This window comes from Leucoraja erinacea, chromosome 3 (assembly GCF_028641065.1).
Source record: "Leucoraja erinacea ecotype New England chromosome 3, Leri_hhj_1, whole genome shotgun sequence".
Taxonomy (NCBI): Eukaryota; Metazoa; Chordata; class Chondrichthyes; order Rajiformes; family Rajidae; genus Leucoraja; species Leucoraja erinaceus.
Window position 1 is genome coordinate 31,293,234 of NC_073379.1, and position 13,260 is coordinate 31,306,493.

Genomic DNA, 13,260 nt, shown 5'->3' on the forward strand with positions numbered 1-13,260 from the left:
CTGGTCGAACCGTCCGGTTACCCATGCGTTTCCGTACCGCGGATTCTGGGGGAGGTCATGTAGCGGTGCCTGCTGGCGCACGCAGGTATCGAACCCGGCGTTCAGAAGCCACGGTTACGTGACTCAGGAGGGGCTGCTTGTTTTCGCGTGGTTTTGCTTTAGCGCATTATTTCAGCACTGACCACAGATGTGGCCAGCGTGTCTAGAGAACCTGTGTACTGAAAACCGAACTTTCGATTAAAGATCCGTTTGAAACTTCAGTTGTAGTTCTTGAGACCGCCAAAATATCATGCAGATTGTATCTGAAAGCAAAGAGTAAAACATCACTAAAACAAAACTATAGAATTTAGATCAAAGGTGGAATATTGTTATTGACTTCATAGAAGTCCATTTAATCCAAAATGTAAAGAAAAATGTCACAGATCCAATTTTGCATTTTAAATAATCAGATACATTCTATTCCAGAAATACATCTTCGGAATGTTTTTGAAAAAGCATCATGGGTCAATGGACAAAGGAAGAATATCAAACATAAGGACTTGAAATGCAAATCGGTAGTAAGGAATACAAATACAATATTAGCATTTATTTTGTGAGGCCGAGAATATTAAAACAGGAATGTAATGCTGAGGCTTTATAAGGCACTGGTCATACCGCATTTGGAGTATTGTGAGCATATCTAAGGAAGGATGTGCTGGAGTTGGAGAGGGTCCAGAGCAGATTTACAAAAATGATCCTGGAGATGATTCGGTTAATGTATGATGAGTGTTTGACAGCATTATGCCTGTACTCGCTGGAGTTTAGGAGTAGTGGGACCACATTGATAGTTACCAAATAGTGAAAAGTCTGGATAGTGGATGCAGAGAGGATGTTTCCACTACTGGGAGAGTCTAGGAACAGAGGGCATAGCCTCTGAATATAAGGACACAGCTTTAGAAAGGAGATGAAGATGAATTTCTTTAGTCATTGTCTCAGATGGCTGTGGAGGCCAAGTCAATGGGTATATTTAAGGCAGGGAGTGATAGATTCTTGGTTAGTATGTGAGGATATGGGGGATGGCAGGAGAGTGGGGTTGAAAGAGAAAGATAGATCAGCCATGATCGAATGGCGGAATAATCTTGATTGGTCGAATGGCCTAATTCTGCACCTTTGAATTATGAACTTATGAAATGCATTTTCATTTCACTGCAGGCTTCCTCAATCAACTAACCCGCCTTCTCTCTAACCAATTCAGAGGCAGTAGACAACTTGCTGACATTACACCTATGTTGCATGTTTAGAACAATTACATGGATGAACCCTATGCCAATTGATTAAAAAAAAACATTTGTTAATTTATCTCTGGGTTAAATGAACTTCAGACCATTATGGCTTAGCAGTCACTTTCCATAGTCCAGTACTGAGAAACAAGTCCATGGTCACAAAATTTATCTAAACCTTGCACAGTATCTGAGTACCTATCCCACAATGGAATTCACAACGTGAATTGTGGAAATTAATCTAATTTAAAGTCCTGGAATTTGGAACAACAGCTTATTATTGAGTGAGCGTAGCATCAACAGCTCTAAATAAGTTTGACATAATCTAGGACAAGGCAAGCCGATTGAAAGGTACACCATCTCGAACATTAATTCCCACCATTACTATGACTGCCACGTAAACCATGTACAAAAGCTCCCCTGCGGCTCACCAAGATTCCTCTGACAGCACTTCCCTAGACCTCTAGTACTGTAGGCCAAAGGCAGCAGGCACATGGGATGCTGCCCACCAAGTTACACACCATTCTGACCTGGATATATTTAATTATCCCTGCATTCAAATTGGTCATCACTGCAGGAGAACCGTTACCAAAAGAAGTGCAACAATCCAAGATGGTAATTCATAAGCATCAGCTCAAGGCAACTGAAGATGAGCAATAAATTATGGCCTTGCTAGTAACACCAAGATCCTGCAATTAAAATATTTGTGAAATAAATAATTTTATAGGTCCCAGTAATTTATGAACTTTTGTTTACTTTGTACCATTCTTAGTATATTGGATTATGTTGTTTGCAATAAATGGTCATGGTAAAATCAGCTTGTTGTATTTTATGGTCATTTTTTAACAGCACAGTAAATAAAAAAACATTCAATTCACGAGGCATAGCTGTTTTATTTGTATACAGTATATTGTATAGCACGGACATTTGTGAATAATAAATAATATTTTTGGCTATTTAATAATGTATCTTGGTGCTAGACTACAATAAAGGGTAGGTTGGCAAAACCCTTTAAAATGTTTCAAGTAATGATGTGCCTTGATTTCTAATCTGAGTTGACATGCACAATGCCAAATCAATTAAACAGTCCATTATAACAGTATGTTAAGAGTTCATTTCTATGTCTTCGGAGGCATTGGATGTGACTTTTGATGACAGATGTCAAATACTGTTTAAAATAAACTGAGTGAGCAGCGATCATTTGACCATCCAGTTTTCACCTGCCAGCTGCCTCAGGAAATGCAATCTAAATTAACCTGACAGCGTGGCCTGAAAATCAATCTAAGGAGACCATCCTTGGTCAACGAATAACAGAATAACAGAATGAGAAAAAGGTTTTGCAAAGGAAATTAGTATATTGTTTCTAAATGCGATGCAGCAGAAAGTATGATTGGTACATGTTTTTTTAATCATATAATTATAGACTTGGATAATGTCAAGATTTGTGCTGAAAAATGGAAGGTAACATTAAAAAAAGGCCAGATAATAGCCATCCCTATGAATAGTCCAACTACCTCCTCTAGATTTTCAATGCATTGCCATCAGAAACTTAAGTAGACCAACCACATGAAAACTGTGATCACAAAAGCTTCAAGGGTACATGCTGATAAAGGGTCATTAACTCAAAATGTCAACTGTTGCTCTCTCTACATGAATATGGCCTGACCTGTGAAGTGTTTCCAGCATTTCTATTTTTATTTTAGATTTCCAGCATGTGCTGTTTTTTTCCCCAGTTTTAGAGCAAGAACATAAAGGAGGTACATCTCCAAGGCCCTGAGAAGAAGAACTTTTGGATGACTCTTTCAATATGGACCCAGGAGCTTCTTTGCTCCATCATTTTGATTGAAAGCACTGACATGTAGTGTAACGTGTATGGGTTCCATTGAAAGGTTCTGAGATGTTGACACCTTTCTCTCTCCCTGGATGCTGCCTGATCTGTTCATTATTTTCAGTACAGGGTACTTTCTAATTTATTTCACATTTCCACGATCTGAAGTTTTTCGCTAATGAGATCTAGGGTATTGCCTATCCTTGCCATTTTGAGCATAGTGTTTTACAATCGGGCACAAATAAGTCATTTTTATTCCTAATTAATTATTAATTACTTACTCTAGTCAGATCCCCCTGGGCTTTGTCTATAATTAAGCTTTCGTTGGCAAGTAATGGAAAAGCGGTTCATCCAGGAAAATGGCAAGGTCAATCCAATGACACTTTGATGTAAAAATATAAAGTTGTTTTTCATTTTATTTTACTACGTTTTCTGAAGCAATGATTTTATTCAAATTAATGTATTTCTAATATTGTCTCAAAAGACATTTAGAAAGAATACAAAGAAGGGTGATTCTTCAGTAAGTGTCTACTGTGAGGTTTCTGGAAACCTGATTATAAACTTAAATTTTTACAACTTTGAATGTTGGTTCACATAAATGAACATGTCTACTATGAGAAAAATATGTTTGGCATAATTTTTTAGAGGATTTAATTTAATTTTTCCTCTTCTTTTTCCCAGTTGCCCATTGCATTCAGTCATATCCGTTGCATTTTTATGATGAACAACACTGTAAAATATAACTGATTTAAGAATATAAAATGAAATTTATTCATTTTGGGTTTAATCTTTATTCATGAGGATTATGTTTATTAACAATAAAGAAAAAGAAGAAATGGGATAGAATTACAGGTTTTCCTTATATATAGCATCAAAGAAGTGGGACACCAAAGTAGACACATTGAAGAATCACCCATAACAGAAAGTTGTACCTTTTGTATAATGAATAGGTTAATAAATAAATGGACAAATATATAGTGTTATTATTAAATGGGGATATACAATATGTACTAAATAAGGTAATGGGCATAAAGAATCAATTTTTGCTTGAAAATCCACAAATGCCATAATCGTATATTTGTTTGAAATATTGTGTTTTCAAGATTTAGTGATTTTTTAAAAATATGTCTATTGTAATTTTGGCTACATAAATTAGCAATGTTACAACATTTTGAGATTTTAAAAAACAAGTATGCAATTTATCCCATCAGATAAAACATAAAAAGAAGTTTAATTTGACACCTAATTCACTTTCATATCTTCAGTATTTAAAAAGTTATGGCCATTTTCATACTCGGAAATTAGCATCTTGTTCCCTATTGCTTTTCCATTGACTTAACTCAAAAGCTGTGATCGAGGACAGTCAAAAGCCCATAACTTTCTTAAAAATTAAGAGAACTGAATGTTTTCAGTTATTATAGATTGAAGCATTCTGAAACAAATATGAAACAATCTTACTTGGATGACCTGAAATTAAAGCATATAATTAGTTAGTTACCTAATTGTAGCTAATTACAAAACTCAACTAGATCTAAACATCTATCCATTTCTTAAGAAAAGGTTAACATTTTTAAATAGCATGTGTCCAAATAACATTCACACAAGAATTCACAATATAGCATGATTTTTAAATCTCATTGTCATGAATTTATAGGCTAAATGGAAGGAATTTAGTGTTTAATTCCTGTAAATTAAAGCCATTTTAATCATCTTACGAGTGGGATTTTGTGGAACGGGATCGATTGGAACGTTGCGGTTTGCGGTGAATTTAAACCCCATATTGGCAGGAAAAACACTGCCGGTTCCTATGGGGCCTAAATCACCTTTTTGCTATGTAAAATTTGGATTAAAGTAATCCTAAGAAGCAAGTTTATATGTAAATTAAACGGCTTACCTTTATCTGTCCCGTACGGGAGATCCGTCCCGTTGTCGGGGTTGACGGCGTTGATGGCGTTAGAAGTCGATTTTTATTTTGCTCCAGCAATTAAATTATCCAGCGATGTTTTTAAAAAACTTGAAAGAACGGATGTTGGAGCGATTTCTCTGCAGCAACTAAACAGTCTAAGAAAATCGGTCGACAGGCAGGAGAAAACGGCATTTTGATCACGCCCCCCTCTCAAAGGCGCCAAAGTCGCGCACACGGCCAGTGGCAGAACTGCAGCGTCGCTGAAGGTAAGTTTTGTAACATACCTACATAAATAAGGTAATGGACATAAAGAATCCATATATGCCTGAAAATCCACAAATGCCTTTAAGAATCGCATATCTGTTTGAAAATTTCTGTTTTCAAGACTTCCTGGTTTTTAAAAAATATGTCTGTGCTTATGGCTACAATTAATATTTAATTTCTGTTCCATTTGTGGTTCAGTACACTCCTTAACTAAATGAAAGCAAACTATGTAATATTTATACCAGCTTGCACTCTACTATTACAAATCCATTCATGCACCACAGATTTCAGATTTGTACTTCAGAGATAACTGGAGAACTAATGGGCTGAAGAAGGTGGGAACACAACCAACCAGCTTGCTCCTACCCTGAGCAGTTGGATGAGCTGACCCTGCACACCTGAGGGATATCTCATGAGGTGCCGTTACTTTTAGGAACAAGTTGGCCTAAGGCACTGTAGCACGGAGGCCTCAGCACCAGTATCTTGTTGTTTTAAATGCCTTTGATAGTCAGATATGGTTCAAAGTAACTTAAATTATTTTAAAATATAATATAAGATATAAGAATTGATTTGTGCAAACCTGCCACTGCACCCCACATGTCTGGACTTTCGTGAGGACCAAGACAACTTGAGGCAATATTGCTTGGCCTGACACCACATTAGTAACCAAATATTCTGTTCCTCTTTATTTAGGGAGATACAAAGGACAAAAATGAACTTGCTGAAAATTTGTTCTGGAACTTTGTAATGGCTACATTTACTTTAGTTTACAACATTATGCATGTAAGATATTACAATAGTGGCATATAGGGTTCTAAAAGCTAAGCACATGTTCTCAGACAAGCCTTTGCCAGCGTAGGACTTCTTTATTTTTTTATTAATTTACACTGAGCATGCTCACACATATTCACGAGACTGATAAGATAATTAATATATCACAATCACACCATTCTGGTACTCAGTTCTTAAAGATACAGCCACCATTATATACACTAGAAGGGTCTCGACCCAGAAACCATATAACCATATAACATATAACCATATAACAATTACAGCACGGAAACAGGCCATCTCGGCCCTACAAGTCCATGCCGAACAATTTTTTTCCCCTTAGTCCCACCTGCCTGCACTCGTACCATAACCCTCCATTCCCTTCTCATCCATATGCCTATCCAATTTATTTTTAAATTATACCAATGAACCTGCCTCCACCACTTCCACTGGGAGCTCATTCCACACCGCCACCACTCTCTGCGTAAAGAAGTTCCCCCTTATATTACCCCTAAACTTCTGTCCCTTAATTCTGAAGTCATGTCCTCTTGTTTGAATCTTCCCTATTCTCAAAGGGAAAAGCTTGTCCACATCAACTCTGTCTATCCCTCTCATCATTTTAAAGACCTCTATCAGGTCCCCCCTTAACCTTCTGCGCTCCAGAGAATAAAGACCTAACTTATTCAACCTATCTCTGTAACTTAGTTGTTGAAACCCAGGCAACATTCTAGTAAATCTCCTCTGTACTCTCTCTATTTTGTTGACATCCTTCCTATAATTTGGCGACCAAAATTGTACCCCATACTCCAGATTTGGTCTCACCAATGCCTTGTACAATTTTAACATTACATCCCAGCTTCTATACTCAATGCTCTGATTTATAAAGGCTAGCATACCAAAAGCTTTCTTTACCACCCTATCTATATGAGATTCCACCTTCAAGGAACTATGCACGGTTATACCCAGATCCCTCTGTTCAACTGTATTCTTCAATTCCCTACCATTTACCATGTACGTCCTATTTTGATTTGTCCTGCCAAGGTGTAGCACCTCACATTTATCAGCATTAAACTCCATCTGCCATCTTTCAGCCCATTTTTCCAAATGGCCTAAATCACTCGGTAGACATTGGAAATCCTCTTCATTATCCACAACACCCCCTATCTTGGTATCATCTGCATACTTACTAATCCAATTTACCACACCTTCATCCAGATCATTGATGTACATGACAAACAACAAAGGACCCAACACAGATCCCTGAGGCACCCCACTAGTCACCTGCCTCCAACCCGATAAACAGCCATCCACCATTACCCTCTGGCTTCTCCCATTCAGCCACTGTTGAATCCATCTTGCTATTCCTGCATTTATACCCAACAGTTGAACCTTCTTAACCAACCTTCCATGAGGAACCTTGTCAAAGGCCTTACTAAAGTCCATATAGACAACATCCACTGCTTTACCCTCGTCAATTTCCCTAGTAACCTCTTCAAAAAATTCAAGAAGATTAGTCAAACATGACCTTCCAGGCACAAATCCATGTTGACTGTTCCTAATCAGACCCTGTTTATCTAGATGCTTATATATATTGTCTCTAAGTATCTTTTCCATTAATTTGCCCACCACTGAAGTCAAACTAACAGGTCTATAATTGCTAGGTTTACTCTTAGAACCCTTTTTAAACAATGGAACAACATGCGCAGTACGCCAATCCTCGGGGACTATTCCCGTTTCTAATGACATTTGAAATATTTCTGTCATAGCCCCGGCTATTTCTACACTAACTTCCCTCAATGTCCTAGGGAATATCCTGTCAGGACCTGGAGACATCCACTTTTATATTTTTCAAAAGTGTCAGTACTTCTTTTACTTTGAACCTCATAGTATCCATAGCTACTCTACTAGTTTCCCTTACCTCACATAATTCAATATCCTTCTCCTTGGTGAATACCGAAGAAAATAAATTGTTCAATATCTCCCCCATCTCTTTTGGCTCTGCAGATAGCTGTCCACTCTGTCTCTCCAATGGACCAATTTTATCCCTCGTTATCCTTTTGCTATTAATATAGCTGTAGAAACCCTTTGGATTGACTTTCACCTTACTTGCCAAAGCAACCTCATATCTTCTTTTAGCTTTTCTAATTTCTTTCTTAAGATTCTTTTTACATTCCTTATACTCCTCAAGCACCTCATTTACTTCATGCTGCCTATAATTATTGTAGATCTCCCTCTTTTTCCGAACAAGATGTCCAATTTCCCTTGAAAACCAGGGCTCTTTCCAATTTTTACTGTTTCCTTTCAACCGAACAGGAACATAAAGATTCTGTACTCTTAAAATTTCCCCTTTAAATGTCCTCCATTTCTCTTCTACATCTTTCCCATAAAACAAAATGTCCCAGTTCACTCCTTTTAAATCATCTCGCATCGCATCAAAGTTAGCCTTTCTCCAATCAAAAATCTCAACCCTAGGTCCAGTTCTGACCCTCTCCATAATTACCTTGAAACTAATGGTATTGTGATCACTGGACCCGAAGTGCTCCCCAACGCATACCTCCGCCACCTGTCCCATCTCATTTCCTAACAGGAGGTCCAGCACTGCCCCTCCTCTAGTAGGTACCTCTATGTATTGCTGCAAAAAACTATCCTGCACACATTTTACAAACTCCAACCCATCCAGCCCATTTACAGAATGTGTTTCCCAGTCTATGTGTGGAAAGTTGAAATCTCCCACAATCACTACCTTGTGCTTACTACTAATATCTGCTATCTCCTTACATATTTGCTCTTCCAATTCTCGTTCCCCGTTTGGCGGTCTATAATACACCCCTATAAGAGTTGCTACACCTTTCCCACTTCTCAATTCCACCCAAATAGCCTCCCTAGATGAGCCTTCCAATCTATCCTGCCAAAGCACTGCTGTAATATCTTCCCTGACTAGCAATGCAACACCTCCACCTCTTGCCCCTCCAATTCTATCACACCTGAAGCAGCGAAATCCTGGAATATTTAGTTTCCAATCACAGCCCTCCTGCAACCACGTTTCACTGATCGCCACAACATCATACTTCCATGTGTCTATCCAGACTCTAAGCTCATCAACCTTTCTTACAATGCTCCTAGCATTAAAATATGCACATTTAAGAAAACCCCCGTCTCTTATTCTCTGTTTATTTCCTTTGTTTTCTTTCTCCTCTTGTGTCCGAGTGCTTCCCATTTCTGCTTCCTGCCTCCCATTCTGTCTACTACCTTTCGCTATTTGAGTCCCTCGCCCAACGAAACGTTGCCTATTTCCTTCGCTCCATAGATGCTGCCTCACCCGCTGAGTTTCTACAGCATTTTTGTCTACCTTCGATTTTCCAGCATCTGCAGTTCCTTCTTAAACATTATATATACTACAATGCCTTTCAATATTTTTATTTCCTTGGAAGGCTTTGGTTGCTCAGCATTAATAATAGTGAAGGATGAGGTTGATAGGGTTTTTTTGTAAGCAAAATATTGTCAAGCTGGAAAGGGTACAGAGAACATTTACGAGGATGTTGCCAGGACTGAGATATAGGGAGAGATTGAGTAGGCTGTGATTCTGTTCCTTGGTTTAAAGTGAAGGAGAAAAGATTTAATAGGAATCTGAGGGGTAACTTTTTCAGACAAAGGGTGGTGGGGGTTTGGAGCAAGCTGCCAGATGAGGCATTTGAGGCAGGGACTATCCCAAAGTTTAAGAAACATTTAGACATGTACATGGATAGGACAGGTTTGGTGGGATATGGGCCGAGCGCAGGTACGTGGGAGGTAGCTGGAACATGTTGGCTGGTTTGGGCAAGTTGGGCCGAAGGGCATGTTGCCATGCTGTATCACTCCAACTCTATGGCTCATCGGGGATCACAAGGGGAAAAGGAACAAAGCAGACACCTGGCCTAACAGAATGGCACAGCAGTCCCTTGCTACTATTTCTGCTGCATAATTTGACAGTTGAATAGTTTATCCTGGGTGACTCAAGGTGCCCCTGCAAGTGAATTAACAAATCTGCTCTCTCATCAACCATCCCCCCTCATAGAATGAAAAGCTTTGCCAGGTTATCTGTTCTCCATTATGTCTGATACCATCTTCAACCTGACATGCACAGGCCATCCTCTTGAAGTATGCACTGTCAATAGAGTAGGCCTTGTGGCCCTTTGAAATGTTCCTGCCATTCAATGAGATTTTGGTTTATCTTTTTGTCAGAGTAAGCAGTATTACCGCTTAATAAACCTCCACAAACAATGTGGGGCTAAAGAATGTGGGGCTCGCGATTTACAAATCAAGAGACTGGGGATCCCTTGTGGAAAACATTGTCACACATTGGAATTATCCCAAATGGTGATGTGTCAGAATCTATATCATTTATCAAAGATGAGATTTTTTCAACTTCTTTTGTTCTTTTGGATTTGTGCATCAAAACATTTTGATTATTGTAGCTCAGATGATGATTTCAGTGCAAAATATCACAGGCTGCCATGCATCCTTATTAATTAGACAACCCCTGTTAATTATATCCCTGGGGCAAAATATGTCCACTTATAAGTTATAACTGATTTAGTTTTCTACAGTAAGTTCTACAGCACGCATTTAAAACAGCTGCGTCTGCTGGAAGGAAAACTAAATCATTATTTTTCCTTGACATTAAATATTTCTAGCTTGTTTACACAATTGATTTCATGCTGAAATTCATATTAGTGAAGCAATACAAAATCTTAAACTGTTATGTATTGTATATCAGGCAGTTGTTTCCTGCGGTATCTGAGAGCACAGTGCACACTCTCATCATAGTACTGCAGTTTATGAGTCCTATACTTCTACTCTTTTACCGCAGGCCTGCAAACTCCTCCATGTATTTAACTGATCCCCCACCTGCCTTTCAGTCAGTGTTATGCAGAAAAAAATCTATCCATTATGTAAAAAAATAATTATCTCACTTTAAGTTCTTTTAACAAACATTTTAAGTCTGTGTCCTCTGATTATAATTTCTCACTACTGCAGAAAGTTTCTTCGTTATCTATCTATACTATTACTAAAACTCTCATCTGCGTTGTTTTTAAATTTGCGCAAAAACGGTGCCATATATCGCTAGGATTTTTAAGCCACCTTACTCACTGTTCTCCTCTAAACGCACCAAGTTTTGATCCGATCGGTGAAATATTAGAAAAGTTATTGGTCTGTTTTTCGCCAGGAGGGTGAAGCCCCTTCCAGCACCCGCTATCAAGCACCCGTAAGAATAAAGCTGAAGGAGCGTAGTGAGTCTGTGTTCTGTGAGTGGGGGCTGTGTCCTGCGGGCGGGTGCTGTGCTCTGTGTTCTGTGAGTGGGGGCTGTGTTCTGCGAACGGGGTCTGTGTTCTGTGAGCGGGGGCTGTGCTCTGTGTTCCACGAGCAGGGACCCACACCACCCCCCCCCCCCTCCCACACGCCCCCTCCCCTACCCCCAAACCTTCCCTCCCCTACACACCGCCCACCCTCCCTCCCCTACAACCCTCTACACCCCCACACCCCCCTCCACTACAGCTCCCCCTCGCCTACACCGCCCCTCCTCCCCTACATCCCCCCTCCCCTGCAAACACACCCTCCCCTACAACCACCATCCCCTACCCCCCTCCCCTCCCTCATCCACCCCCTCCCCACTACCCCACTCCCCCTACCACACACGCATCCCCCCACACACACACACCCATCCCCCCCAACCAAACACACACGCACCCCCCCCCTACCCCAACAACCCCCCCCCTCCCCTACCCCCACATCCCCCCCTACCCCCTCAACCCCCCCTACCCCCTCCACCCCCCCTAACCCCACCATCCCCCTTACCCCCACCAACACTCCCTACCCCCATCATCGCCCCCCATTACATGATTGTAAATTGATCAAGGTTCCAGTTAGTCAGCTGCCTCTTCGTCCAATCTGAACACACCATGTTAATAAACTTTTCAACATTTCAACTGTAGTATTTTTATTGGGATAATGATGTATTTTAATGAGATTTGCCATCATGTTCTACATTCAGTGGAATCATGGCTGTGATTTTTAGCTCAGTGCAACTCTATATCCCTTGATTCTGTTAATACCTAAAAATCTATTCTATGAATGATTGTTTGTTCTGTTGAATATTGTTTAAAAATGACTGTGAATGAGTGTCCATAATCCTTGTGGATAGAGAATTCCAAAGCCTCACCATCACCTGGGTGAAGACATTTATTCTCATCTCTGTTTGGAATTCCTGGCCCTTTAATTTTGAGTCTGTTACCCAGATTCTGGAGAGTCCATCAGGGGAAACATCACCCAACACCTTATTCTATAAAGCCTTGTAAGAATTTTGTACATTTCAATAAGATTACCTCATTTTGAAACTCTGAGAGTGTATAGGCTCAATATAGCCATAGTGGGCACTGTTAGTGTAGACTGCATACAAAAATTATGTTTCTCTTAAATTTTTAACAAATTTATTAATAACTATCTTGGATGATATGTTTTGTAACAGTAGTACTAACATAGTTTCTCACCAGGCATTGTTCCAAAAGGCAATGGGTTGGCATTCTAACCTACATGAGCAATTATTCACCCAGAATCTGCACAGTCGATAAGACGTTGAACTGAATGAGAGAATAATAATAATAATAATAATAATAATAATAATAATAATAATAATAATAATAATAATAATAATAATAATAATAATAATAATAATAATAATAATAATAATAATAATAATATAACTTTAATTGTCATTCAGGTATACACATAGACACAGTGCACATTGAAAAAAATGTTGTTGCATTGACTCTTCAAAGTAACAGCAGAATATTATGTTCTGAGTGATTTTCTTTCAAATTAAATGAATACCAAGGTACCATTTCCATCGTCCAACAGTAGATAACTGTAACCATAAAGCCATAAGATATGGGAACAGAATAAGGTCATTCAGCACATTGAGTCTGCTCCACCATTCGATCATGGTTAATCTATTTTTCCCTCTGAACCCTATTCTCCTGCTTTCTCCCTGTAACCTTTGACTTCCTTATTAATCAAGAAACTATCAACCTCCACTTTAAAAATATCCAATAACTTGGCTTCCACAGCTGTCAGTGGCAATGAATGCCAAAGATTCACCACCCCCTGGCAAAAGAAATTCCTCCTCATCAATCCCTTGGGTTTCGATGTCTGATTGAATGAAAACTTCCTGTAATTTGGGAATATGAGTGAAACTT